The following is a 27,879-nucleotide window of genomic DNA, read 5'->3' on the forward strand; positions in this document are numbered from 1 at the left end:
GGGGTTGTTACCCTGCTCTGGCCATGAAGAGGTTAAAGCAGCCCTGGAGAGGGCTGCAGCGAGGAAGAGGAGTGAGAACAGCTGGGGGAAGCTGAGTGAGTAGCTGACTTCCGCTGTGGCCAGCTTACTTAAGGCCCAGCTGGCCCTTATAAGAGGGCAATGGGCTAGAAGCCAGGAAGGACACTCTCTCTCTGCCTTTAGAGGGAGATGAGCCTGGCTGCTGGGGAGTGTACCTAAGGTAAAGTAATGCTGGGGGAAGGCTAGAGGAGCTGGGGAGTGCCGGCCTAGAAACCCCCCAGGCTACAGGCCTAGAGTAAGGTCACATAGGCTTGCAGGGGGTAGGCAAAGGCAGCAGGTCCAAACCCCCCTTGCCTGTGATGAGTGGCTTATATACTGCAATCTGCCCCAGTGAGCAGGGGCTAGATGGTGACTGGCAGTAACCCTATACTGAGGGAGGGTGGGGGTTCCCCCAGGGAGGGAAGCCCCAGACTGAGGGGGTACTGCTAGGGGGAAGAACTGTAATCTAGAAGGGGTCCAGGAGGGGCATGGGGCAAGCGGCAGGCGAGACACCAACCGGGAGAGGGCGCTCCTGGCTGAAAAGAGCTAATTCCCTGAACAACCAGTAGGAGGTGCTGCAGCAGCGAGTCGTCGCCTCGTCACACCATTTAAGGAACAAAGCAAATAAAACTTGAAGGAAAAATGGATAACTGCATTGTCAGAGAGCCTAAAACAAGAAAGTGACTCTGCCCTTCGCAGATGGGGTTGAATCTAGATTGTCTTAGTGAACCTGTTTCAATGAAGGGGTCCCAGGCTGTGTGTCATCTGAAGTACTCTCTGGGAGAGTTCTAGTGTGGTATCCCATGATTATATATCAAGGCTGAGGCTTGGAGAATAGGGCAGGCATGTCTTGAACAGAACACTGCTCTGTTTATACAGAAGTAGCTAAATGGCAGGATCTTCTATGTGATCCAAGACTGAAAAAAAGCCTTGAATTGTTGGAAGGTGAACAACTGATCTATTCTAAAATCAACATGAGTAGCATTGGCTGTATCAGTCTAGTGACCTCACCTGTCAGCTTATCTATGACATGCTTTATGTGCCGAAGAACAACATAAAATACTAAATATGATATGAACACTGAGACAAGCAACCGTTCTTGGTAGAATGATGTTTATGTTTAGGAAATCATCATTTTAAAATGGAGTGACCTGACATCTCAGATCACTACATTCAAAGTGTCCTGGCTGGTGGTGAATGTTCTAGATCTTTAATGGAGGTCACATCCATTACTTCACAGATAAAAGTGCATAAAAACAAATTATCCTAGCAACTGTCCCACATTTTCTGGTGCCAAATTCCCTCTGAGTATATTATACATCAACCACTTGGAACAGGAATGTGAGAATCTAGAAAAATTTGAGGTTTCGCAAAACTTCTAACTCCAGATTTTAAGATCCACATGTATATTTGAGCCTAATTGCAGACACAACTTTCACAGTTAACCTGCTCATTCTCATTACTTGAATGTGCAAATGACTACAACGTCCAGCTGACCATTGTATATGCAATTGCCACAATTCTGCACTCAAATTAGACATTGAATTCATATATTTTGTACCCAAAATGTTTTTTAAAGATTTTATTTAAAAAAATTTTGAATTCTGTTCGGGAAAACTATTTTTGTCAGGTTGGGAAGGAAGACGGTCATCTGCTTAAAAGGTAAAAATAACTATTCCTTTTCCCTCTCACTTTTTCCTGCAGTCTCTCACCTCAAATAGCACAAAACCTTTCAAAGCAGAAGAGTGTTTGAATTATAGAATTCAGAAAGTTTGATAAAGGGCTAAATCACTGAATCTGATTTCTCCCAATTATAAATGTGACTAATGCTGGAACTCTAAAATATCTGAAAATAGAGAGGGAAGGGCAGTAGAGAGAAGGAGCAGAGAGATTAGGCAAAATGGAATGTCAGATGATGGAAAAAGGTGAAAGAGAAGGGAAGTGGGAAAGAGTAGATGGGTGGAAATTGTCCATCTCCATCTTGCTTTTTCCTCTTATCTTTTCCTCCTTCTACTCACAAGTTTATTACTATTAACTTCCCACACACACACAAAACACCCCAATAGCTAAGCTAAAGTCCTGTCTATTTATATACCATTTGCCCCATTCATTTCACCAGATAAAATCTATTAGCAGAAATGAGGACAAAATTAAAATGCAAATGTTGCTACTAGAGGCTTCCTTAAGAATGCAAGCATGACCAAACTAGGTCAGACCAATGATCCATTGAATCCACTAACCTGTCTTCTCACAGGGGCCAGTGCCAGATCCTCCAGAGGGAATGAACAGAACAGGGCAATTTTGAGTACTCCATCCTCTGTTGTCCCAACAGCTTCTGGCAGTTGGAGGTTTAGGGACACGCAGAAAATGGAGTTGCATCCCTGACTATCTTGGCTAATAGCCATTGATGAACCTACCCTCATGAACTCATCTATTTTTTTAACCCAGTTATAATTTTGCCTTATGACATCCCCTGTAAATGAGTTCCATAGGTTGACTGTGCATTGTGTTAAGTATTTCTTTATGTATGTTTTAAACCTGCTGCCTATTAAGGTCATTCGATGACCCCACATTCTTGTGTTACCTGAGGGGGTAAATAATATGTCCCAATTCACTTTCTCCATATCATTCATGGTTTTACAGACCTCTATCATATTCCCCTCTTAGTCATCTATTTTCTAAACCGAACAGTGCCAGTCTTTTTAATCTCTCCTCATCTGAAAGCTGTTCTATATCCCTAACCATTTTTGTTGCTCTTTTCTGCTCTTTTTCCAACTCTAATATATATAATATTTCAGATGGGGTGACCAGAACTGCATTCAGTATTCAAGGGTGTGCCTACCATGGATTTATACAGTTGCATTATGATATTTTCTGTTTTTATTATCTATCCCTTTCCTAATGGGTCTTAATATCGTTAGCTTTTTTTTTCAAACTGTAGCTGCACACTGAGTGGATGTTTTTAGAGACCTATCCACAATGACTCAAAGATCTTTCTTGAGCGGTAACAGTTAAATTAGACCCCATCATTTTGTATGTTTGGTTGGGATTATGTTTTCCAATGTGGATTACTTTGCACTTTTCAACATTGAATTTCATCTGCTATTTTGTCACCCAGTTTTGTGAGATCACTTTGTAGCTCTTCACAGTCAACTTCGTATTTAACTATCTTGAGTAATTTTATATCATTTGCAAATTTTGCCACTCCACTGTTCACCCCCTTTTTTCTAGATCATTTATCAATATATGGAATACCACAAGTCCCAGTACAACTCCTTGTGGGGGGGGACTATTTACTTCTCTCTATTGTGAAAATTGACCTTTTATTCCTACCCTTTGTTTCCTGTATTTTTAATCAGTTTTTGAACCATGAGAGGATCTTCCCTCTTATCCCAGGACTGCTTACTTTGCTTAAGAGTCTTTGGTGAAGGACCTGTCAAAGACTTTCTGAAAATGCTAGTATGCTATATCCACTGGATCACTTTTGTCCACATGTTTGATCCACCTCAAATAATTCTAATAGATTGGTGAGGCATGATTTCCCTTTACAAAACCTATGTCAACTCTTCCCTAACATATTGTGTTTATCTATGGTCTGATAATTTTTTGTTCTTTACTATAGTTTCACCCAATTTGCCTGGTACTGAAGTTAGGCTTCCCCGCCCATAATTTCCATGATTGTCTCTGGAGCCTTTTTTAAAAATAGCTGTTAAGTTAGCTACCCTCCAATCATCTGGTACATAGTCTGATTTTAAGTGATTATATACAACAGTTAATTGTATTTTGATTTCATATTTTAGTTCCTTCAGAACTCTTGAATGAAAGGGTCCTGGTGACTTATTACTGTTTAATTTATCAATATGTTCCAAAACCTTCTCTATTGATACCTTAATCAGGGACAGTTTCTTATATTTGTCACCTAAAAAGAATGGCTCAAGTGTAGGGATCTCCCCCCACATTGTTTACAGTGAAGACCTGATGCAAAAAAATTACTTGCCTTCCTTGAGTGCTCCTTTAGCACCTTGATCATCCAGTGGCTCCACTGACTGGCAAGATTCTTGCTTCTGATGTACTTTAAAAAAATGCTGCTCTTAGTTTTTCTGTCTTCAGCTAGTTACCCTTCAAATTCTTTCTTGGCCTGCCTTATTTTACTTTTACCCTTGACCAGTGTCAGATTAGCCATTTGACCAATGGGGCCCATGTCCAGGGGTTCCAACCCTGCTCGCCCGGCAGTCCTGCTGGGGAGCAGGGTCAGGGCACAGGGACCTGCCCTGCTCCACCTGCCCAGTGCTCCTACAAGCCCCCACACTCCAACCCTGCTTCCTGGCAGGAGCACCAGGCAGAGCGGGGCTAGCCCCTGTGCCCTGACAAGAGCACCAGGGGGGATGGGACTCCAAGCGGAAGGGGTAGGGAGGAGGCCCCCATTTGCTCTGGCCCAGGGCACCACAAAACCCTTATCTGCCCCTTTCTTGACTTGCCAGAGTTTGTTCTCCTTTCTATTTTCCTCACTAGGATTTGACTTCTGATTTCTATAGGATGCCTTTTTGCTTTTACCTCCTCTTTTACTCTGCTGTTTAGCTATGGTGCTCATTCTGTTTGTTTGTTTTTTTTTATTATTCTTATTTATTTGGGGTAGACATTTAGTTTGAGCCTCTATTATGGTATTTTTAAATAGTCTCTATACAGTTTCCAAGTCGCCCTTGTGACTGTTCCTTTTTACTTTCCGTTTTAACTAGTTTCCTCATTTTTGTGTAGTTCTCCATTTTGAAGATAATTGCTACTGTGGTAGTTTTCTTTGGCATTTTCCCCTCACAAGGATGTTACATTTTATTACATTATGGTTCCTTGTTCCACAGGGACCTTATTTTCAATCAAAAACAATTCAAGTATTTTAATTATTTATTTTCAAGAGAAGCAGCTTAGAGGAAAATCAAAATGCCTGCAGAAGTGTTGCTTTAAAAATTCGCTTTTTCCCACCTTCCCAAGAAAATGAGATACAAAGATTGAGGTGGAGTAGTTTGCTAGTCTAACAACACAAATGAACTGGTTTTACTGACACTATGTAAGAACGTTTGCTCTTTGATGTAGAACTTATATTCAAAGTATCATATTTAAGCTAGATAAAGTAGCCAAGTGAAAAACCCCTCCAAAAGGTAGTTTCATAACAGGAAGCTTAGGACACGATTGTGGACCAACCCTGAATTTGGAGGCAACACCAGCTGACACTGCTCAGAGAGACTTCAGGTTCCAGCACTAACTTAACCTTTAGTCTTTTAGAGGCAAATTCCACTAAACGCTAACAACTATGTGTAATGAATAGGGCTCAGTATCTGTCACAGAGGACGTGGAAGTAATGGATTCCATGGCTTTCCATGACCTCTGTGACTTCTGCAGCAACCGGTGTGGCTGACCCCAAGGGTGCCCAAGCAGCTGGCCCCAGGGGCAACCACACTGGCTGCTGCTGGAGTGGCTCTCCAGCCAGCTGCTTGGGCACCCTCACAGCCAGCCACACCAGAGCTGCTGGAGTGGCCCCGGGGCCAGCTGCACCGGCCGCTGCTTTGTATAACAAGAATAACAAGGCATGCCTGAGCAGCGGCCGGTGAGGCTGGCCCCAGGGACTACCTGAGCAGTGGTCGCAGGGGCAGCGGGAGCAGCGACGGGTGGGCAGCCCCAGAGGCAGCCGGAGCAGCCACTGCTTGGTGGCCCTCGGCAGTTGGTGCTGCTGGCCCCGGCAGCCAGTGCTACCACTACCTCAGCATCCTGAGGAGCAAGATAAATTCCATAGGAAGTTGGGGTTTATTAGTTGTTCATTTACTACTTACTTTAGGGTCTTATCCTGCATTCTTTAAGCACCTAAAAGTGAAGGATCAGGCCCTAAATGTGTATCTAATATGTACTCACCATTTGTCTTTAGCCATAGGCTGTCTCTATACCCAAAAGTTGTACCATTTTGACTATACCAGTGTAATAAGTAGTACAACTCCCCTACTGTGGATGTAGTTATACCAGTATAAATGTGGTTATATTGGTAGAGCTTATTCCCTGATGGCAAGGGGAATAAACTATAATAATAATGCCTAGCTCTTATACACTGGTATTAAGAAAAGGAGGACTTGTGGGACCTTAGAGACTAACAAATTTATTTGAGCATAAGCTTTCATGAGCTACAGCTCTCAAATAAATTTGTTAGTCTCTAAGGTGCCACAAGTCCTCCTTTTCTTTTTGCGAATACAGACTAATACGGCTACTACTCTGTAACCCGACATTGGTATAAGGCATCTTTATACTGGTATAACTGCAACCATGCTATAGGTTGTGCTGGTATAACTATATAATGCACAGGTCAGTGTATGTGAAGCTATGCTTGTCCTTACCATTCCCTGACATGGAACGGTAGGGGTAGGGATGAGGCCCTAGATGCCACATGGAATGTTGGGGGCTGGGGGAGAGGTAGTTCTCCATTGACTGTAAAGGGAGGCAAGCCCATGCTTGTTGAACCTATAGGTCCACAAGAGTGTGCAGCATCTGTTTGCTGCCAGAGAAACCACATTTTGTCCTGATGCATCTCCCTCTCCTTTTCCTGCTGGGGCTCCTCGGCCTTTCACGATAGTGTTTGAAATATTCACCTGTTGGGCCCTCTGTTCATGGTCCAGCGCAACACCGGCTTGCAGGATCTCTGAGAACATATCGTCCCATGTTCCCTTCTTTCTCCTCACCATGATCAGGCATTCTGAAGCTGTGGAGGGGGGATGCCTTAAGGCAGTGGTCTCCAACCTTTTTCACACACTTTTTAAAATGACCCCAGGATCTACCCTGCCCCTTCCCCAAGGCCCTGCCCCACTCACTCCATTTCCCCTCTCCTTCTGTCGCTCGCTGTCCCCCACCCTCACTCACAGGGGGTTGTGTTGCAGGAGGGGGTACAGGCTCTGGGCTGAGGCCGAGGGGTTCAGAGTGTGGGAGAGGGCTCCAGGCTAAGCCTGGAGCAGGGGGTTGGGGTGCAGCAGTGAGGGGTGCAAGCTCTGGGAGGGAGTTTGGTTTCCAGGGTCATATGGTCATACTGCTCCTAATCCCATAGAATCCACCGGACATTTCATGACTTTTTCCTTTTTATTAGTCATTTGAGGTTTATAGATCCAAAATCCTTCAGGGATTGTCATAAATCAGTGTAACGTTCTCAACTGTGGGGTGTGCATTGGTTGAGCCTGGGGCAGAGGTTTGGGGTGCAGGAATGAGGGGTGGAAGTTCTGGGAGGGACTTTGAGTGGAGGAGGGGGCTCCTGGTGGGGGCAGAGTGTTGGGGTACAGGAAGCAGCTGGCTGCTGGCAAGTCTCTGCAGCCCCTATGGAGGGAGAGGGCAGCCCGTCTCCATGTGCTGCCCCCGCCCCCAGCACCATCCCTGCAGTTCCCATTGGCCAGGAACCACTGCAGCAGCCTGCCTGAGTCCCACTGAGCTGCCAGACTTTTTGCAGCCCGGAGATCACAATTGACTGGCAGAGGCTTTAGTCGATCATGATCAACAGGTTGGTGACCACTGCCTTAAGGCCACAAAGGCAGCAGCTACAGATAAAACACAGAGGTGTTGTATTTATAGTCACAACAGAAAGAAAAAGTTATGTTTCAGAACTCCCTTTGCTTCCCCAAAATTTTAAACAAGATGGGGTTATCGACACTTCAACTTTGGAGTTTCTCTGCCCAGCACTGCTCTCCCATCTCAGCCATGGTGAGTATGACTCAGCAGGGATATAGGGGGCAGATGTGGGATTGAAGAGGGAATTGTTCAGCTGCATGAAATAACATTTCTAGGGGAATGGCACTGAGTACTGGCAGTATTTTCCACAGGCGGTGGTGATTTAAGCTGATATCTCACTCCTGAGGGTAACAGAAGCACAGAGAGCACAGCTGCGGCCGGCATCCCAAAGCCTCTCGGCTGTACACCACTAGATATTGACTGCAATGGTGCCTGTCAAAGTCATCATGGACTGGCATGAGGGGGAAGGCATATTTCTTCCTACAGTGGAGGAAGAAATAAGCCTGCCACCCCTAGAAACCTTTGGGGGAGGATTGCATTAAAGTTTCATTGTGATCTTCCTGCAGGATTCAAGCGACATCCCCGTGCACATAAACAAACTGCTCTGCATCCCTCCACCCCCACCCCCGCATTAACCTTACAGGGCAATGAAAAGCAGATAACTCCACCTCTGTTTGTTGTACCACTACCCAAGTATGAGTAAAACAATGAAGTCAATACTTGTGTCCTGCTAAACTGAGATCAGGCACCATCTGTACATTAAACATTGTAAGGGAAAACATATTCATGCACTTACCTAAGGTTCCTTCCCCTGCATCGGGCTTACCCATGCTCAGCTGTCAGGACTGGTTAGACTGCAGTGGAGTCTCAGACAAGTCTCAGCTTGTGGTATAGGTGACCCCCTGGTCACGTGTCCCCCATCCTCCTCTTCCTCCTCAATGTTCACAGCAAGAGGTCTGCATCTCGGGAAGTATCCTTGGAAGTATCCACTGTATTCTGGGCGTGTCTCTCTGCCAAGTGTGGCATGCAGCTCATTGTAAAAGTAGCAGGTCTATGGCTCAGCACGAGATCAACTGTTGGACTCCCTGGCCTTGTGGTATGCCTGCTGCAGTTCCTTTGCTTTTAAACAGCACTGTTGTGGATCCCTGTTGTACCCCTTCATCTGCATTTCCCCATGCAATCTGCTTGTAGATCTCCATATTTCTACCACTTCTCCGTAACTCAGCCAGCGCAGTCTCTTCTCCCCGCAAGCCCAGGAGATCCAATGCCTCCTGTCAACTCCAGGCAGGAGCACATCCAGAGCATGTAAGCAGCATGGTCAGCTGGGCAGTTGTGTGTAATCAGGGAGTGATGCTAGGTGTGCTCATCAAGCTGGGCAATCAGGAAAAGGTATTTCAAAAATACAAGGGTTTTTTTTTTTTAAGGGGAGGTGGCTTCCAGTCTCCGTGACCCCTGGCCATGGAGTTCACTAGTGTGACCAGAGCAGTCAGTGTTGGGCATTGTGGGATGGCTGCTGGAGGATTGTTAAGGTCAACACCAGTCACACCGTGCCTACTCTCATACTGCACCACAGTACATTGACCACGGCTCACTGCTGTTCAGAGAGGTGGTTCTACTGGATCGCCATCACAGGGTGCTTCCATCACTGGGTGACAAATTTGAGTGTAGATACATGCACAGGTAGGTCAACACACAGTGGCTTACATCAACCTACTCTGTAGCACAGACTAGGCCTTAGCATCAGAAATCTGTGATCAGGACACCAAGACCCAGATCCCAAACAATAACACACTTATTTCAGTGGGGAATAGGTGCCTTTGAAAATCTGGCCATTTAAGTCAAGAATCAATATTTTTCTTTCACTTTTTACATTCTTTTCACTTCATTTTGTCCTCACTTAGTCTGTCTGTAAAGCCCTTGGGATTCCATGACATTCTGCTTTATTAAATGTTCAGCCTAACACAAGCATATCTATTTACAATTAGTGGAGATTTATTCTGCTTGACTGAAGATAAGCTGGCAGAGAGAGGCTCCCATTCTCACCTGTTTGCTGTGCTGTTTTAGTAAAACGTTCAAAATGAAAAAAAATCAAATTAACCCTGAGGCTTTCCTCTCCAACAATAGCTCATGTACAAACCTTAAATACCAACTATTTGCTTAAACTAATTTACATCCCAGTGTACCATGGATAAGATAATTGTCCTTGCAGGAAGTAACTTGACTATTCTATTTAACTGTTTTGATTGCTATTCCATTAATATTTCCCATCATCAACTTTTAATGGAAGTCATTTGTTACTAAAATACGTTTAAGTAAATGACTCTTATTTTTAAACTTTTCAGAACGTTGTATAAGCAAAGTAGGGGACTGGATGGCTCAGAAAAATGGTTAAGGGATTTGTAATTCTGGGATGTCATTGCTTCAAATCCAACCCAGAACCGTTGTGATCTAAAGTTGTGATCTAAAGTTAACATCTGACAGCTCTACAATGTCCTAAGTGAAAGGCTTTGATAGTCTTGGTTCAGATAGCAGTAAACCGGTGGTCTTGTATCCACAGCACAGTAACCACTAGTACAAGAGGGACTAATTTTCACCCTTGCTGGCAAGTTCAGCAGAGGTACCACGATTGAATGGCATGGAAATTAAACTACTGTCATCCCCTGGATGTGACCCCTACAAGTTGGGACTATATGAGGAAACTTGCACTATTTGTGCCCATGCTGTAGTGATTCACTTTGGTCATTCTGAGTAACCTTGACTCACAGCATTTAGGGCAATAGGATTATTCATATACGGTAAATGCTGTGTTATCGGCATCTTACCAAATGGAAAGCTCTAGAAACTGGCATTTCTGATATCTCTGATTTCTGATCTGGGCTGCGCTCACTTGTGGCGGCTCCCCACAAGTGTAGACATGTCCCTGCTACTCCTAGGCAGAGGAACAGCTACAGGGACTCTGTGTATTGCCCCCCCACTCCAAGCGCTGGCTCCACGACTCCCTTTGGCTGGGAACCATGGCCAATGGGAACTGTGGGGCGGTGCCTGTAGGTAGAGGCAGTGTGCAGAGCTGCCTGGCCGTGCCTCCACCTAGGAGCAGCAGGGACCTGTCTCTGCTTGTTGGGACCTGTCCAAGGTGAGTACCGCCTGGATCCAGCACCCTGAAACCCCTCCCACACCCAACTCCCTCTCTCCATTGGTAAGTACAGACAGCTGTAGTGGCACAGGAGCTAGCAAACAGAGCTGTAAACAGGGGAGTTTCAATGGGAGTTTGTATTGTGGTGCTTGTTTGGGGTGTGTGTGTTTGCTGTGGGTGGTGGTGTTTTGGTGTGGTTTGTGTTTCCCAGATTAACATGATTTAGGTGTGAAGGCTGACAGATATAGAGGCAGCAGTGGGACTGACCCATGTAGTGGAAGACACAGTGAGGATGACTGGATGTGGAAGCTGCGATATGTACATGATCCTGGAGGGGGAAACTGGTAAGAGTTTTGTCTGCATGAAATGATGTCTGATAGAGCTGATGGAGAAAAAGATTTGAGGATTGGAGATGGAAAGTCTGGTTAAGTTTAGAAGGGGGTTCGAGCAGATTATGGAGCAAAGACATGGGGTAGCTGAAGGGAAAAGCTTAGACTTACAGATGGAAGCAGGACTGAGGAATTCTGAGGGGAGACTGCTGGATGAGGAAAGTGGACAGTGGAAGCATGTGACTAAAAGAACCAGGCAGAGGAAAAGATGGGCTAGTGAAGGAGAAATAGAGCTCAAGAATAGGTTTGCAGAGTTGGAAAATGAAGAAGGGGCTCAGCAGGTGGTCACTGAAGGTGGAAGGGCAAGGAAGAAAAGAAGAGAGGCTAGTCCTATAGGAAAAGGGGAAGAGTCAATGGAGACTACACCAAATGTGAGTCCCAGGAAGATACAGGATGGTTTGAAGAGGATTACAAGGGAGAATAGGAATAGAAAGAACTTGCACCTAGAAGGAACGGGATAAACTGGAGAATAGCACAGTCACCAGGAAAAGGCAGGTCTACGTGATCGGGGACTCTTTACTGAGAAGAATAGACAGGCCTGTAACCAGAGGTGATCCAGAGAATAGAAGGGTGTGCTGTCTTCCAAGTGCTAAGATACAGGATGTAGATCTGAGGTTGAAAAGGATCCTAAAGGGAGTGGGAAAAAAATCCCTTAATTATCCTTTATGTGGGAACAAATGGTACCGGTAGATTCTCGCTGGAACGTATCAAGGGAGACTATGCTAGGCTGGGGAAGATGCTTAAGGAAATCGAGGCTCAGGTGATCTTTAGTGGGATTCTGCCTGTTCCTAGAGAAGGGCAACAAAGGTGTGACAAGATTATGACGATCAACAGATGGCTTAGGCAGTGGTGCTATAAGGAGGGCTTTGGGATGTATGGCCACTGGGAGGCATTCAGGGACAGAGGACTGTTCTCTCGGGATGGACTTCATCTGAGTACAGAAGGAAATAGACTTCTAGAATCAAGGCTGGCACAACTGATAAAGAGAGCTTTAAACTAGGAATTTGGAGGAGATGGTTGGGAGATGTCCAGGTAATCTCCACGCCGGATTTTAGCATTGAAAGGGAAGAAAACAAAGTAAGAAAAGATACAACTGTGGGTAGGTGAATGGATATAAGGAGGAAAGGCAGTGTGGATACCGATCTAGTAGGTCATACCGGCTGTAGAATGACCATGCCTAATTGGGTACAGAATGTGAGCGAGGCCAAACAGCAAAAATTAAGATGTTTGTACACCAATGCAAGGAGCCTAGGTAACAAAATGGAGGAACTAGAGCTACTGGTGCAGGAAGTGAAACCAGATGTTATAGGGATAACAGAAACATGGTGGACTAGTAGTCATGACTGGACTACAGGTATTGAAGGGTATGTGCTATTTAGGAAAGACAGAAATAAAGGTAAAGGTGGTGGAGTAGTATTGTATATCAATGATGAGGTAGAATGTAAAGAAATAAGAAGCGATGGAATGGATAAGACAGAGTCCGTCTGGGCAAAAATCACATTGGGGAAGAAAACTACTAGAGTCTCCCCTGTGATAGTGCTTGGGGTGTGCTATAGACCGCCGGGATCTAATTTGGATATGGATAGAGCCCTCTTTAATGTTTTTAATGAAGTAAATACTAATGGAAACTGCGTGATCATGGGAGACTTTAACTTCCCAAATATAGACTGGAGGACGAGTGCTAGTAACAATAATAGGGCTCAGATTTTCCTAGATGCGATAGCTGATGGAGTCCTTCATCAAGGAGTTGCTGAACTGACTAGAGGGTATGCCATTTTAGATTTCGTTTTGGTGAGTAGTGAGGTCCTCATAGAAGAAATGGTTGTAGGGGACAATCTTGGTTCAAGTGATCATGAGCTAATTCAGTTCAAACTGAATGGAAGGACAAACAAAAATAAATCTGTGACTAGGGTTTTTGATTTCAAAAGGGCTGACTTTTAAAAATTAAGGAAATTAGTTAGGGAAATGGATTGGACTGAAGAATTTATGGATCTAAAGATAGAAGAGGCCTGGGATTACTTCAAGTCAAAGTTGCAGAAGCTATCAGAAGCCTGAATCCCAAGAAAGGGGAAAAAAATCAAAGGCAGGAGTTATAGACCAGGCTGGATGAGCAAGCATCTCAGAGAGGTGATTAAGAAAAAGCAGAAAGCATACAGGAAGTGGAAGATGGGAGGGATCAGCAAGGAAAGCTACCTTATTGAGGTCAGAACATGTAGGGATAAAGTGAGACAGGCTAAAAGTCAAGTAGAGTTGGACCTTGCAAATGGAATTAAAACTAATAGAAAAAGGTATTATGTATAAATAAGAAGAAAACAAAGAAAGAAGAAGTTTGACTGCTAAACACTGAGGATGGAGTGGAGGTTAAGGATAATCTAGGCATGGCCCAATATCTAAACAAATACTTTGCCTCAGTCTTTAATAAGGCTAATGAGGATCTTTGGGATAACGGTAGCATGACAAATGGGAATGAGGATATGGAGGTAGATATTACCACATCCGAGGAAGAAGCGAAACTCGAACAGCTTAATGGGAGTAAATCGGAGGGCCCAGATAATCTTCATCTGAGAATATTAAAGGAACTGGCACATGAAATTGCAAGCCCATTAGCAAGAATTTGTAATGAATCTGTAAACTCAGGGGTTGTACTGGATGATTGGAGAATTGTTAACATAGTTCCTATTTTTAAGAAAGGAAAAAAAAAGTGATCCGGGTAACTATAGGCCTGTTTTGACATCTGTAGTATGCAAGGTCTTGGAAAAAATTGTGAAGGAGAAAGTAGTTAAGGACATTGAAGTCAATGGCAAATGGGACAAAATACAACATGGTTTTACAAAAGGTAGATCGTGCCAAACCAACCTGATCTCCTTCTTTGAGAAAGTAACTGATTTTTTTAGACAAAGGAAACACAGTGGATCTAATTTACCTAGATTTCAGTAAGGCATTTGATACCGCACCACATGGGGAATTATTAGTTAAATTGGGAAAGATGGGGATCAATATGAAAATTGAAAGGTGGATAAGGAACTGGTTAAAGGAGAGACTACAGTGGGTCATACTGAAAGGTAAACTGTCAGGCTGGAGGGAGGTTACCAGTGGAGTTCCTCAGGGATCAGTTTTGGGACCAATCTTATTTAATCTTTTTATTACTGACCTCGGCACAAAAAGTGGAAGTGTGCTAATAAAGTTTGCAGATGGTACAAAGCTGGGAGGTATTGCCAATTTAGAGAGAGACCGGGATATCATACAGGAAGATCTGGATGACCTTGTAAACTGGAGTAATAGTAATAGGATGAAATTTAATAGTGAGAAGTGTAAGGTCATGTATTTAGGGATTAATAACAAGAATTTTAGTTAGAAGCTGGGGACACATCAATTAGAAGTAAGGGAGGAGGAGAAGGACCTTGGAGTATTAGTTGATCACAGGATGACTATGAGCTGCCAATGTGATTTGGCTGTGAAAAAAACTAATGCGGTCTTGGGATGCATCAGGCGAGGTATTTCCAGTAGAGATAAGGAGGTTTTAGTACCGTTATACAAGGCACTGGTGAGAATACTGTGTGTGCAGTTCTGGTCTCCAATGCTTAAGAAGGATGAATTCAAACTGGAACAGGTACAGAGACGGGCTACTAGGATGATCCGAGGAATGGAAAACCTGTCTTATGAAAGGAGACTCAAGGAGCTTGGCTTGTTTAGCCTAACCAAAAGAAGGTTGAGGGGAGGTATGATTGCTCTCTATAAATATATCAGAGGGATAAATACCGGAGAGGGAAAGGAATTATTTAAGCTCAGTACCAATGTGGACACACGAACAAATGGATATAAACTGGTAATCGGGAAGTTTAGATTTGAAATTAGACAAAGGTTTCTAACCATCAGAGGGGTAAAGTTTTGGAATAGCCTTCCAAGGGAAGCAGTGGGGGAAAAGACCTATTTAGCTTCAAGATTAAACTCGATAAGTTTATGGAAGAGATGGTATGATGGGATAATATAATTTTGGCAATTAATTGATCTTTAAATATTCATGATAAATAGGCCCAATGGCCTTTGATGGGATGTTAGATGGGGTGGGATCTGAGTTACTACAGAGAATTCTTTCCTGGGTATCTGGCTGGTGAATCTTGCCCATATGCTCAGGGTCAGCTGATCGCCATATTTGGGGTTGGAAGGAATTTTCCTCCAGGGCAGATTGGAAGAGGCCCTGGAGGTTTTTTGCCTTCTTCTGTAGCATGCGACACAGATCACTTCCTGGAGGATTCTCTGCTCCGTGAAGTCTTTAAACCATGATTTGAGGACTTCAATAGCTCAGACATAGGTGAGAGGTTTATCGCAGGAGTGGGTGGGTGAGATTCTGTGGCCTGCGTTGTGCAGGAGGTCAGACTGGATGATCATAATGGTCCCTTCTGACCTTAATATCTATAAATCTAAGAAAGTATAACTTAGTTAACTGGGATTTTGACTAACTAGCACTCCCATTCTCCCAACATGCTGGATAACACAGCTTTTCCTGTATTCAACTCAACATGAGCAAGGATTGCAGAATCTGCCCCAAAGAGAGAAGTTCAGTCTTAAGGCTATCTGTCATGGCCTTTCCCTAGTTCCCCAGGGAGAGTAAGGACCAGTCTCTTATTCCATGCTAGTTGCACAGCTTGCCAAGGATAATAACTGGCAACTCTTTCACAGAGCCATAGCATGGCTGACAAGGTTCACGGATGCCCCCAATGCCAGCCCTTTCTGCGGCAAGAGGGAGATCCTGGCACATATCTACATGGAGTGCACGAGATTACAGCCTGTCTTTCAGCTCCTCAAGAGCCTGCAGCTGAGGTTCTGGCTGCACTTTTCTCCATATCTTTTCACTAACACACTCCCTGTAAGTAGCCTTACATAGTTGTGGGATCTCCTTGTTGACCTCCTTCTGCTGTTACCCAAGATAGACATTCATCAGTCCTGGAGCAGGCAGTTCTACAGGAAGGTTCTCTGCAACTATGGGACCTTCTTCCATTCCCTGGTTATCTCTCACATCCAGGCAAAGGTAGGTGGCAACCACTGACTCCTTTGCAGAGTTGTGAGCTGTGTTCAGGGTTCTTTACTCAGTGTCTCCCACTGGTACCCTTGTTTTTGAACCTCTGACCTCCCCCACCCACACACACACACTCCCATTCCTGTTCTGTCATTTGTTGTTGCCTATCCCAAGTTGTCTCCTAGGTCCTCTGGTCCTTCCTTCACATGAAGGGGCAGGCCTTTAGTTCTAGTGGATGCCATCCACTACTTCCTAGAATTCTAATAGGCATGACCCTTCACCATTCTCTGGTATAAACATATATTTTAGAATATCCATTCCTTGTTTCTCTGAGTACAGTCCCTTGGGTGTCAGGCCTCATACATTTACTTCTCCTGGGGTGGAATTCAACAACAACCCCACTCATAGACCACACTCTGGTTTACAGTATCTTCTGTATCAACTGTGCTTGTTGAGTGCGTTCTAGTGGGTTTCGATACCTGTGGTTCTTTCCTTCAGGACTCTGTGACTAGTGGTAAACATTGTAACCAGACAGCCTTCTTAAACCAAAGTATTGTTTATTTTACTGGTAGGAGAAAACTATTTTAAAACAACAAATATTCTACATGCAGGTCTATCTTACCTAAAGACCTATGATCCTGTGGTTTAGGCAGGCCTGTTTTCGTCATACCCTCTCAATAGATATCTGTGTCAGTCTGATTTCCCTGAATAGCTCCTTCACAACTATTCCCTCTCTCTTCAGAGGGAGTCCCTTTTAAACTGCTGTATTCCTTTTGATCTCTGATTCCCAGGCCCTTGTTGGGCCTGGCATTGTCACATTGTCTTCTAACAACTCTCAAATATCTGCTGAGGGGTGGCTTATTTTAGACTATTCTTTCTCTTCCAGCTTTTTTTTTTATCTTACAGACTCTATTAAACTAAAACAACATATTCAGATAGTAAAATTCCCAATAACCAGATCAATATATAGTACTAATAAATTATTACTGAGCAGCTCTGCATCTGTCATGGTTTGGCTATTAATATTTGTATTTTAGTTTATTAAAACTTTAAGAAAAGTTGTAAATCTGACAAGTGACTAAAATATTTAAAGGCAATATATAAAGCTATATTTGCAGCCATATTAAGGCCTGTCATCCCAGATAATCAGGTAACTAAAACTGCAGTTATGTAGATTTGCACATGCAGATTTACAAATTTTGGGTGCAAAAACTACACTCTCTCAAAAAGAAAGTTGCCTACCTTTGTGAAAAAACTGCCAATATTTTTGAGAGTCTTTAACAGAATAAACATGATGCTGTCAGAAAACTGGCAGGCTAAATGGAAATACTTCTTAGAATATAACAGGGATAATATTTCACACTATAAAAGGTAATACGGTGCATATTGTGATATGGTGCATTACCATTTTAACTAAAGGGTTTGGAACTTTTAAGTTGTCAAATCATAGGCAAATATTCAATTTGTAACTTCATTGAATTAATCTGTATTTAGAGTATGGAGCTGAGCAAGTGGCAAACCAAACAAAATATCTTTCTGAATATCATTAAACATTAAGTTAAACATTAATTTTATTTGCAATCTGAAAAAAGTATAACAAATGAAGCAAAAGTGGGTTGGGTCTTCTGTTTCTGCTTTTTATGGCTGCCACCTTTCATTGGGCTCTCTCTCACCTATCTGACTCAGGCCCTCATTCAAAGCCCACTGAACTCAATGGGAGATTTTTAGTTGACTTCCGTGGGTTTTGGATCAGGTCTCAGCCCCAACCCATGTGCCAAACTATGCACACTGTCCTCCATTTGTAAATAATATATAACATAAAACTCCTTCCTTGATTCAAAGTCAGTCCTCAGCGAGAAATGTTGGAACATTCCTACACTAGCACTAAGCTCTCACATAGCATAATATCCACAAGTGGCACTTTATACCATCTTCATTTGGCAAGGAGACTCTCCCATTTTGGTGAGCTCAATTATTCATATGGTCACTATCTCTCTTTTAGACTACAGCACTACAATATACCTGGGCACAAAGTCATCAGCCCTGAGGAAACTCCAGTAAAGAATGCTAAAGCATCTCTCCTCTGCAGCACAGGATACTATGAACACATCAGACCTATCCTCTGCTCTCTACACTCTCTTCCCCTAGAATATTGAGTCAAGTCCAAGGTTTCCATCCTTATTTTCAAGGCACTCAATAGTCTAGTCCCAAGATACCTTAAAAGTCATCTGAAGCTCCAAGATGAGGGTCATTGTCGACAACTCTGCTCTTCCGGCACAATGGAGCTCTTCAGGATAGGGTAAATCTCATTTGTGCAGGACATGGAGCTTTCTCTGGGGCCAGCCCAAGGCTCTGGAACAAATTCCCACAGCAACTAAGGATCATCACAGACCTCACCCTCTTTGCTTCAAAGTGCAAGATGCAACTTTTTCACCACACCTTCAATAACAAACACCCAGCAGACATAAAACAGATAAATAAACTAACAGAATTTTTCCACTGGGGAGAAAAAGAGAATTGCCAAATATTAGTCATGTTTCTTAATGTACTCCTGGGAGGCACTTACATACTGTGGTGAAGAGGGTGGTATCAGAACCTAAATAAAACACAACAGAATTATACACATTTCAACTGGTGTGGAAAATTATAACTTAACTACCATGATTGGTAGGAATTTTCTAGGGTACTATTTAAATAATGAAAAATAATATTTTTCCTGGCTGTGCCTCTTCTCCTCTTTAGTGTTTCCCAGGTTATAGCACTAATAGGAGCAGGCTGTGAACAGGGCTGCAGGGATATACTCAATGGCATGCTTTGACATTTTTGGTCCCTAGTCAAGCTGATGAGTGACAGTGTTCTAATGTCAGTTCCAGAACACTCTGATAATCAACACACTGACGTCTGTGGGACTAGTGTGATGAGGTTTTAAAGGAAGTTAAAAGGACACTTGCAAAGGTGATGTGTTCAGAATGTTAACTACTAGATATGGATGTAATACCTGAACTGGGTGCGCTGGAAAGTTCATAATGTCTTGCAAGCCACCTAATACAAGTGCAAATTAGATGATACTGTAGGAAGAAGCATATGTTGTTCTGACCATGCATAGTTCCAAGGTGCACTAGATATTGGGGAGATATTCAAAGGCATGAAAGGCAGTTAACCACCTATTCCTACTGCAAATCAATGAAAGTTGGTCACCTGAGTCCTGTTCGTGCCTTTGAAAACTAGAGGCTTCAGTCATATTTCAGCATTTTTACAAAAAGAGCCTTAAACAAAACAGGGAAAGTTAATGGAAGGGGTAGGCACTGGGTGGAAAAGAATGTGCAGGGATTCAGGAACAGTTAAGGCTGGTGAGTAAGGCTTCCCTTGAGTAAAAGGGTTTAGCCGTTAAGATTGGTAAATAACACATTTGAAAAGCTTTAACTTACTTACTTTATCTGGGTGCCTTAATTGTTAACTGGAGCTCAATAGATCCAATTTTTTCAACTGTAGGCCATTAAAGAGAGAGAAGAAAAAGAGGTTGTAATTTTTCTGTCTTGACTATCTCATGATCTTTTCAGCACATAAAGGTAAGCTACAGTAAGTATCGATAATCACACTCTTTATAGCTCCCTTAAAGTTCAGCACTTTAGTGAACCACTTCACAGGTTACTAAATCAAATCATTACTTGGCAAGAGTGAATTGGTCCCTTTCCAGTATACTTTAGATGTTCTCTGTGAGCCTTCTCTACTCTAAGGCTTTTAGATATTTGGCACAAGATCTGTGTAATTATTGAGGCTACTCTGGACCACAAACCCCTAGGGTGCCAGTAGTCTGCTCAGCATACTATATCTCAGAGGCTAACACTAGGTGCTTCAGAAGGTTTAGTAGGTCTAGACAGACCAATCATCCATTTTTGAATGGATAGTCCTCTTTTGGGGTGATTTGTTCCCCGTCCAGTACTCAGACAAAACCAGATGTGGTTTTGTCTGATATCAGATAGGGCAGGGATGGGCAAACGTTTTGGGTGGGAAACTGTATGGAGGGCTGGGTAGGGAAGGCTGTGCCTCCCCAAATAACCTGGCCCCAGCCCCCTCCCACTTCCTGCCCCCTGACTGCCCCCCTCAGAACTCCTGACCTATCCAGCCCCCCTGCACCTTGTCCCCTGACTGTCCCCTCCTGGGACTCCCCACCCCTAACTGCTCCCCAGGACCCCACCCTCTGTCTGACCCCTATCTGCACCCCCGTCCCCTGACAGGCCCTCCGGGACTCCCATGCCTATCCAACACCCTCCCCGCCCTCTGACTGCCCTGATCTCTATCCACCCCCCCACCCCCTGACAGGCCCCCCCCCCGGACTCCCATGCCTATCCAACCCCCACTGCTCCCTATCCTCTAACTAACCAGGCCCCTATCCACACCCCTGCCCCCTGACCTCCCCTCACCAGAACCTCCACCCCATCCAACCGCCCCCTGCTTCCTGTCCCCTGACTGCCCCCCCCAGAACCTCCGCCCCATCCAACTGTCCCCTGACTGTCCCCCACCCCCTTATCCAATCCCCTTGCTCCCCACCCCTTTACCATGCAGTTGAGAGCAGCAGGAGCGTGCAGCTCCGCTGCCCAGCCAGAGCCAGCCACGCTGCACGCGCGGCGGCATAACTGCAGGGGAGTGGGGACAGCAGGGGAGAGGCCGGGGGCTAGCCTCCCCAGCCAGGAGCTCAAGGGCCAGGCAGGATGGTCCCCCGGGCTGGATGTGGCCCACAGTCCGTAGTTTGCCCACCTCTGAGATAGGGGATGCCATTTTTAAGAACATGCCATACTGTGCCTGCAAGGTCACACTGCTGAGGGCAGGGCGATGAGCTCTTAAAGATGTCTCCACTCCCCTGTGGTGTGACCTCATGCATGCGAAGCCATGTGGTGGGGGTAGGGTCCTCCTGGCAGGGGCAAGCCCACCCCATTCCCAGGAGTACTGGAATATCCTGTATTCCGGGAATGTGTGAGTGGCCACACAAGGTAGTTCCATCATGTAAGGATGGTAATCTGGGTTCTATCACACAACTGGTTTGGAGTGGAGATATAAGGCAGATTCCTCTCCTAGTTTGCTGAAGGTTGGCAAGACCTTTTGGTGGTTGTTACCAGTGTTACCAGTGTTCTCAGCTGCTTTGCTCTTTTGCCCAGGCTTTATTTTACCTTCCTTGGCTGGTATATCTACCCATCCGTCTACAATACAGGCAAATCTAAGAGTTCCATTGCTCTTTCTTTAGAACATTAAACTATCATATTGTCTAAAATACATACAGAATTGACTGCAACTAGACCTCCTTTTATTTCTCTATCTGTGGATGAGAAATTTCCAGACCTTCAGGAAGAAGAGGAGTACTTGTGGGATCTTAGAGACTAAGACTTTTATTTGAGCATAAGCTTTCATGGGCTACAGTCCACTTCATCGGATGCATAGAATGGAACATATAGGAAGAAGATAGATGGATAGATAGATACACATACAGAGAACATGAAAAGGTGGAGTAAGAGACTAATTAATTAAGATGAGTTATTCTCAGCAGGAGAAAAAAGTTTTGTAGTGATAATCAAGATGGCCCATTTAGACAGTTGACAAGAAGGTGTGAGGATACTTAACATGGGGAAATAGATTAAATATGTGTAGTGACCCAGCCACTCCCAGTCTCTATTCAAACCCAAGTTAATGGTATCTAGTTTGCATATTAATTCAAGATCAGCAGTTTCTCATTGGAGTCTCTGTTTTTGAAGCTTTTCTGTTGCAAAATTGCTACCTTTAAATCTGTTACTGAGTGGCCAGAGAGATTGAAGTTTTCTCTTACCAGTTTTTGAATGTTATGATTCCTGAGGTCAGATTTGTGTTCATTTATTCTTTTGCGTAGAGACTGTCCGGTGTGGCCAATATACATGGCAGAGGGGCATTGCTGGCACATGATGGCATATATTACATTGGTAGATGTGCAGGTGAACGAGCCCCTGATGGCATGGCTAATATGATTAGGACCTATGATGGTGTCACTTGAATAAATATGTGGACAGAGTTGGCATCAGGCTTTGTTGCAAGGATAGGTTCCTGGATTAGTGTTTTTGTTGTGTTGTGTGTGGTTGTTGGAGAGTATTTGCTTCAGGTTGGGGAACTGTCTGTAAGCGAGGACTGGTCTGTCTCCCAAGATCTGTGAGAGTGAGGGATCATCTTTTAGGATAAGTTGTAGATCCTTGATGATGCATTGGAGAGGTTTTAGTTGGGGGCTGAAGGTGACAACTAGTGGCGTTCTGTTATTTTCTTTGTTGCGCCTGTCCTGTAGTAGGTGACTTCTGGGTACTCTTCTGCCTCTGTCAATCTGTTCAGCAGGTGGGTATTGTAGTTTTAAGAATGCTTGATAGAGACCTTGTAGGTGTTTGTCTCTGTCTGAGGGGTTGGAGCAAATGCGGTTGTATCATAGAGCTTGGCTGTAGACAATGGATCATGTGGTATGTTCTGGATGGAAGCTGGAGGCATGTAGGTAAGTATAACGGTCAGTAGGTTTCCGGTACAGGGTGGTGTTTATGTGACCATCGCTTATTAGCACAGTAGTGTCCAGAAAATGGACCGCTTGTGTGGATTGGTCTAGGCTAAGGTTGATGGTAGGATGGAAATTGTTGGTTGATGGTAGGATGGAAATCAGCAATGCCCCTCTGCCATGTACATTGGCCACACCGGACAGTCTCTACGCAAAAGAATAAATGGACACAAATCTGACCTCAGGAATCATAACATTCAAAAACTGATAGGAGAAAACTTCAGCCTCTCTGGCCACTCAGTAACAGATTTAAAGGTAGCAATTTTGCAACAGAAAAGCTTCAAAAACCGACTCCAACAAGAAACTGCTGATCTTGAATTAATATGCAAACTAGATACCATTAACTTGGGTTTGAATAGAGACTAGGTCATTACACATATTGAATCTATTTCCCCGTGTTAAGTATCCTGACACCTTCTTGTCAACTGTCTAAATGGGCCATCTTGATTATCACTACAAAAGTTTTTTCTCCTGCTGATAATAACTCATCTTAATTAATTACCTCTTACTCCACCTTTTCATGTTCTCTGTATGTGTATCTATCTATCCATCCATCTATCTTCTTCCTTTTTGTTCCGTTCTATGCAACCGATGAAGTGGGCTGTAGCCCATGAAAGCTTATGCTCAAATAAATTTGTTAGTCTCTAAGGTAACACAAGTATTCCTGTTCTTTTTGCGGATACAGACTAACACAGCTGCTACTCTGAAACCAGACCTTCAAGCTCACTCTAAATCTATATTTTTTTCAATGTTAACACATGCAGTTTAAGAGTAGGCAAGTGACACTTTTCAGACAATAGCCATGTGAATGGGAGAACATATGAGGAGAATGTATTATTTTCACTTAAGAGGCAGACTGGGCCTTATGGTTTTAAAATGGAATTTATTTATTGTGCAGCTGGAAGCCAGCAATATAATCCTGAAATCTTTGAATTACGTCAGTCTAGACCTATGATGCATTTGTTCTGGTGGCACATACGGAGGGGGGAAAAGATTAGTCTCTGTAAACTGTGTTCTACTTTCAGTAAATATTTAGTATTCATGTGTTTTGTTTGAAGAAAGTTTAGTAAGTGCAATGCCAGCTTTTTGAAAGCATGTGATTGATTATTTGTACATTTGTATTCCTTTCCAAATAGTAAGGAACTAAAAATTGTCACAATTTTTTTTCACAATGTATTTTCACACACTTTGCCTTCCCCCTCTCCTCCCCCTGACAGACATTTTAGTGCAGAAAATCTCACTTCCTTCATACTTTTTAAATCTCTTTTCCAAATATAAATTAACCATTGTATGTGTGTGAAATACATATACACCCACCTACACACCACAGCATCTATACCTATATATCTAAAATGCTACTCATGTCTAACTTACAGTAAATTAGAAAAGAATAAAAGTGATTTTTAAAAAAAACATTGCATTTGGACTGAAATCTTGTATGCTAAATATCACCCTAGTGTAAATTATTTTATGAAGTCTTCAAAAAGGGGAGTTATTTTAGTGAGGGCTACATTGATCTGTGTCATTTATCAGTGTATTAAAAAAACTTTTTGAAAATACCAACACAATAAGTTATCCTGACAGCATGTATGTATAAAGCAATAAAGAATATGAAGAAAATTGCACAGAGGACCAGTTTTGCATAATAAGACTGTGTATCTTGCTAAAACTGAATGCAGTAACACCAAGACAGAACTAGTTCCATAATTAATGCAACCTTTCCTTTATATATGTGCAGTTCTCAAGATCTGAGAATGTTCTGTCAACAGTGTTGTTGATGATTTACTCATAATTAGATACCTGTTAGTCATCTGAAACAAAAATACTGGAATATGAGTGTCAGCAGACAGATGCAATGGCCAACAACTTCAACGTTAGGGTAGCAACAATTTTCTTGTACTGGTTCTTCATCAGGCCTTTTCATGAACAAACTGCTTCATAGCATTATATAACTGCAGTTATTATGGCTGCGCTTGTTACATTGCCTTTGAATGATCAAACTCCCACTGGCTTCAATGTGAAAAGGGCAGTGAAGTTGGAATGAAATTCACCCCTTTTCCAGGGTCCAGGGCAAGGCCTATGCACCACTGATGCCCTATTGTGAGTCTGCTATATTCTGCACTACGTGAAGCTTCTGCAAGACTTCCAGCCTGATTGCTCCTGATATTTCTTATGGTCAAAAGAGGTTTGTTTCCAGCTGTGCTTGGCTTGATTGGAACTATTATGCAGATACTTATTGCCACAGTTATTCATGCATTTGTCCACACAAGATTGGATTTCCTTAGTGTGCTCTACATGAGCATGCCCATGAAACCATTCAGTTAGCAGGAAATCTGATCATTCTAGACAATGCTAGAACTGCTGCTTCTCTGAATATTGTGCTCTTTAGATTTCTGGTCTACAACAGGATAGCTTGTCCCTTTAATGGCTAGAGACCTGGGGCCAGCCAACCCTAGTTATTTAATAGGCACACCTGAGCTGGAATGAGATGATTCCCTTATGCAGGAAGTTGGGGTAGAGGGAGGTTATGATCGGGGGAGGTTCAGGCTCAGTAAGAAAACAGTAGAGAGGAAGCTGTAGTATAGACAGTGGAAGAATTTTTGCAAGAGACCTTTGACTAAGGGATGGGTTTGGACTTAGAAGCTAGAGCCAGAGGGCTGAAGACAGCTGACTGGCAGGGAGAGCACATTCCATGAAAGTAAGAAAAGACTCCAGCCATGTAGGGCTGAGAGTGGCCTGGCTCAGAGAGCAGATTCTGGGGGGAGAAGAGAAGTCCGAAGGCTGAGTTTTGTTTTGTCTTATATTGATAAAATTAAACCCTGGGAAAAAGGGGCAATATTGAACAAAAAAGCCTGTCTGGAGTTATTCAAGAAGTTCCTTCAAGGGGAAAACTGAGGAAGGCTGCTTCAGAACCACCCCTAGCTGTGGGGGGACAAGGAATGGGAGGCAGCCACCCATTGACATGGTCCAAAACAAATCCTAGTTTTCAACTTCATTTCCCATATTCCTCCAGAAAAATAAGCCCTAACTCTGCTGAAGCGTAGTTTGGTCCTGAACAGCATCTCTCAAGTACCAATCTTCACAGCAATACCGTACAGAGTAATGGGAGCTCTTGTACACAAAAAACAGTTACCTGCTGTGATGTTATTGACATGAACTGTGACCGTATAGATCATAGTTGCACCAAATCTTATACAAAGGAGGTCCAGTAAGGTGTCTATAAAGAGGTTATGATTTGCTGGTTATGATTATTCTATCTGTATGTGTATATCATTTTTGTAGTTGAAGTTGAGCACCTTCAGTTGCTGCGCACCAGTGTGTGCCAGCATAAGAGGCATGAGGCATGCCTTCACTAGAGTGGAATGGACGCATGTAATTGCTTGACATAGAAAACTGTGCTACACTGCTGCTTCATCTGGCCTCATTGCTCGTACACTGCTGATCCTGCTCTTTCTTTGTCACCTCTGCCTCAGCTAGGCTACCTCAGCAGCTCTGGGGCAGCTAGCTGAGTCTGGGGAAACAAATCTTCTTTCCACCAGGCTGCTTTAGGTGGACCTCACCACACATCTCCTCTGTTTTCTCTACAGCAGCATTCTTGATCACAGTGGAACGTCTGAGGCTGAAGATGACTGTCCTCCTATGCACAGTAAACAGTCTCCCGAGCTGAAGGTCCATCCTCTAGTGACAGGCTCTTCCTCAAGGTATATTTGTTGAAGCCACATTTCTTTCACGGTTGGGTTCCTATGCTTTTTCTTCAAGAGCATTGATAAAAGCCTTGTAGTTTTTCCTCTCCTCCCATTATCTCCAACCCCCACCTTGAGATGTTTATAGCTTACCTGATATCTGGCCATCCTAATCAAAAGATCTAGAAACATTTTAAATGCAGTCATTCATTGTCCATCCCTTTCACCTTTTTAAAATGTCGTTTTAAAGGAGTTAAAAGCAGGAGACAAAAAACATTAGATCAGAATACTGGGGGCAGGGAAGCTAAAGAAAGGGAGTCTCCTGTTTGTGACTGGATAGTTGGTATCTACATTACTGAAGGATTATTATAGCATGAGACAGATTTTTTCCATCTGGCTTGCAGTGTCGTGTATGCATGCAGCAGTAAAATGATCCAGCTACTGTGCTCTGACTTCTGCGAAATATGAGAAGTGAGGAGGATGTTGTGCAATATCTGATGCAGTTATGTGTGACCGTTCCCCTACTAAACTTCATTCAAATGCACTATCTCAGAAGCAATGGAAAGTCTTTGTATGTAGCTCCATGCAACCTTTCGCCTACTAAACTTAATTTAGCTGAACTGTGGACTATCTCAGCAAGCTGACGAAGTTCTTGCCATTGTATGTCAGTACTTTAACTTTATGGGGAGACAAAAAGAAGAGAGTAGAAAGATATGTCCCTCATTAATAATACTTTCTACTTCTATTTTGCTTTCTATCAGAGAATATCAAAGTGCTTCAAAAACATCCAGAAATTAAGCCTCCTGTTATCCTTATGAGGTAGGTATTATGTCAATTTCACAAATAGAAATAGTGTCTCAGAGATTAACTGACTTTCCTGTATTTGCACAAGAAGTCTGAGAGAGAGTCACAAATAGAGCTCTCCTCTCCTGACTCCTAATCCTGTGCTTTAGACACAAGGCCATTCCTTCCACTTAGATTCAGGACTTCCTGGTATCCTTGTAGAAAGGGAGGGACTGTCCTTATTTATGACAGACCTTTTTTAGGTGGGGTAGGGCAGCACTCTTGATATTCTCCCTTCAACAATTATGCTGTACCAGTATACCAAGAGTAAAATAGAACCCATATGACTTTTATTCACCTACTCACTGCTTAAGAGTCAGTGGAATGCAGTGAAATTACTGGAGTACAAAATGCATTTGAGTGATGATAAAAATATGAACAAATGGGGCTACACCCTGTAGATTTTTCCTATCTAGAACTCGGTGTGTAATAAGAAATCCTCTTTAAGGATATAGATGGTATTTGTATTAAGCAATGAGAGCGGCCAGGCAAATTATAAAAATGGTGTTTGTAGGGGGATTAGAGCTGGAGAATTCATAAAGGGAAACTTCCCACCATAAATGAACTCATTAACAAGCAGGGCTGGCCTTAGAGGGTAGCAAACAGCAAAACTGCCCAGGGCCTTATACCACAGTGGGGTTTGGGCTTCAGCCCCACGCGGTGGGTCTTGGGCT

The 27,879-nt window shown here is 43.4% G+C and overlaps 1 long non-coding RNA gene across 1 annotated transcript; it reads left to right on the forward strand.

The window, feature by feature from the left end:
* The first annotated feature begins 164 nt into the window (after window positions 1-164).
* On the forward strand, window positions 165-27,554 carry LOC119852094. The gene is made up of 3 exons (XR_005291520.2): window positions 165-238; window positions 26,267-26,380; window positions 26,767-27,554. It is a non-coding gene; the product is annotated as an uncharacterized LOC119852094 (long non-coding RNA).
* The last annotated feature ends 325 nt before the right edge of the window (window positions 27,555-27,879 follow it).

The sequence above is a fragment of the Dermochelys coriacea genome, chromosome 2 (genome assembly GCF_009764565.3).
Source record: "Dermochelys coriacea isolate rDerCor1 chromosome 2, rDerCor1.pri.v4, whole genome shotgun sequence".
In the NCBI taxonomy this organism is placed as follows: Eukaryota; Metazoa; Chordata; order Testudines; family Dermochelyidae; genus Dermochelys; species Dermochelys coriacea.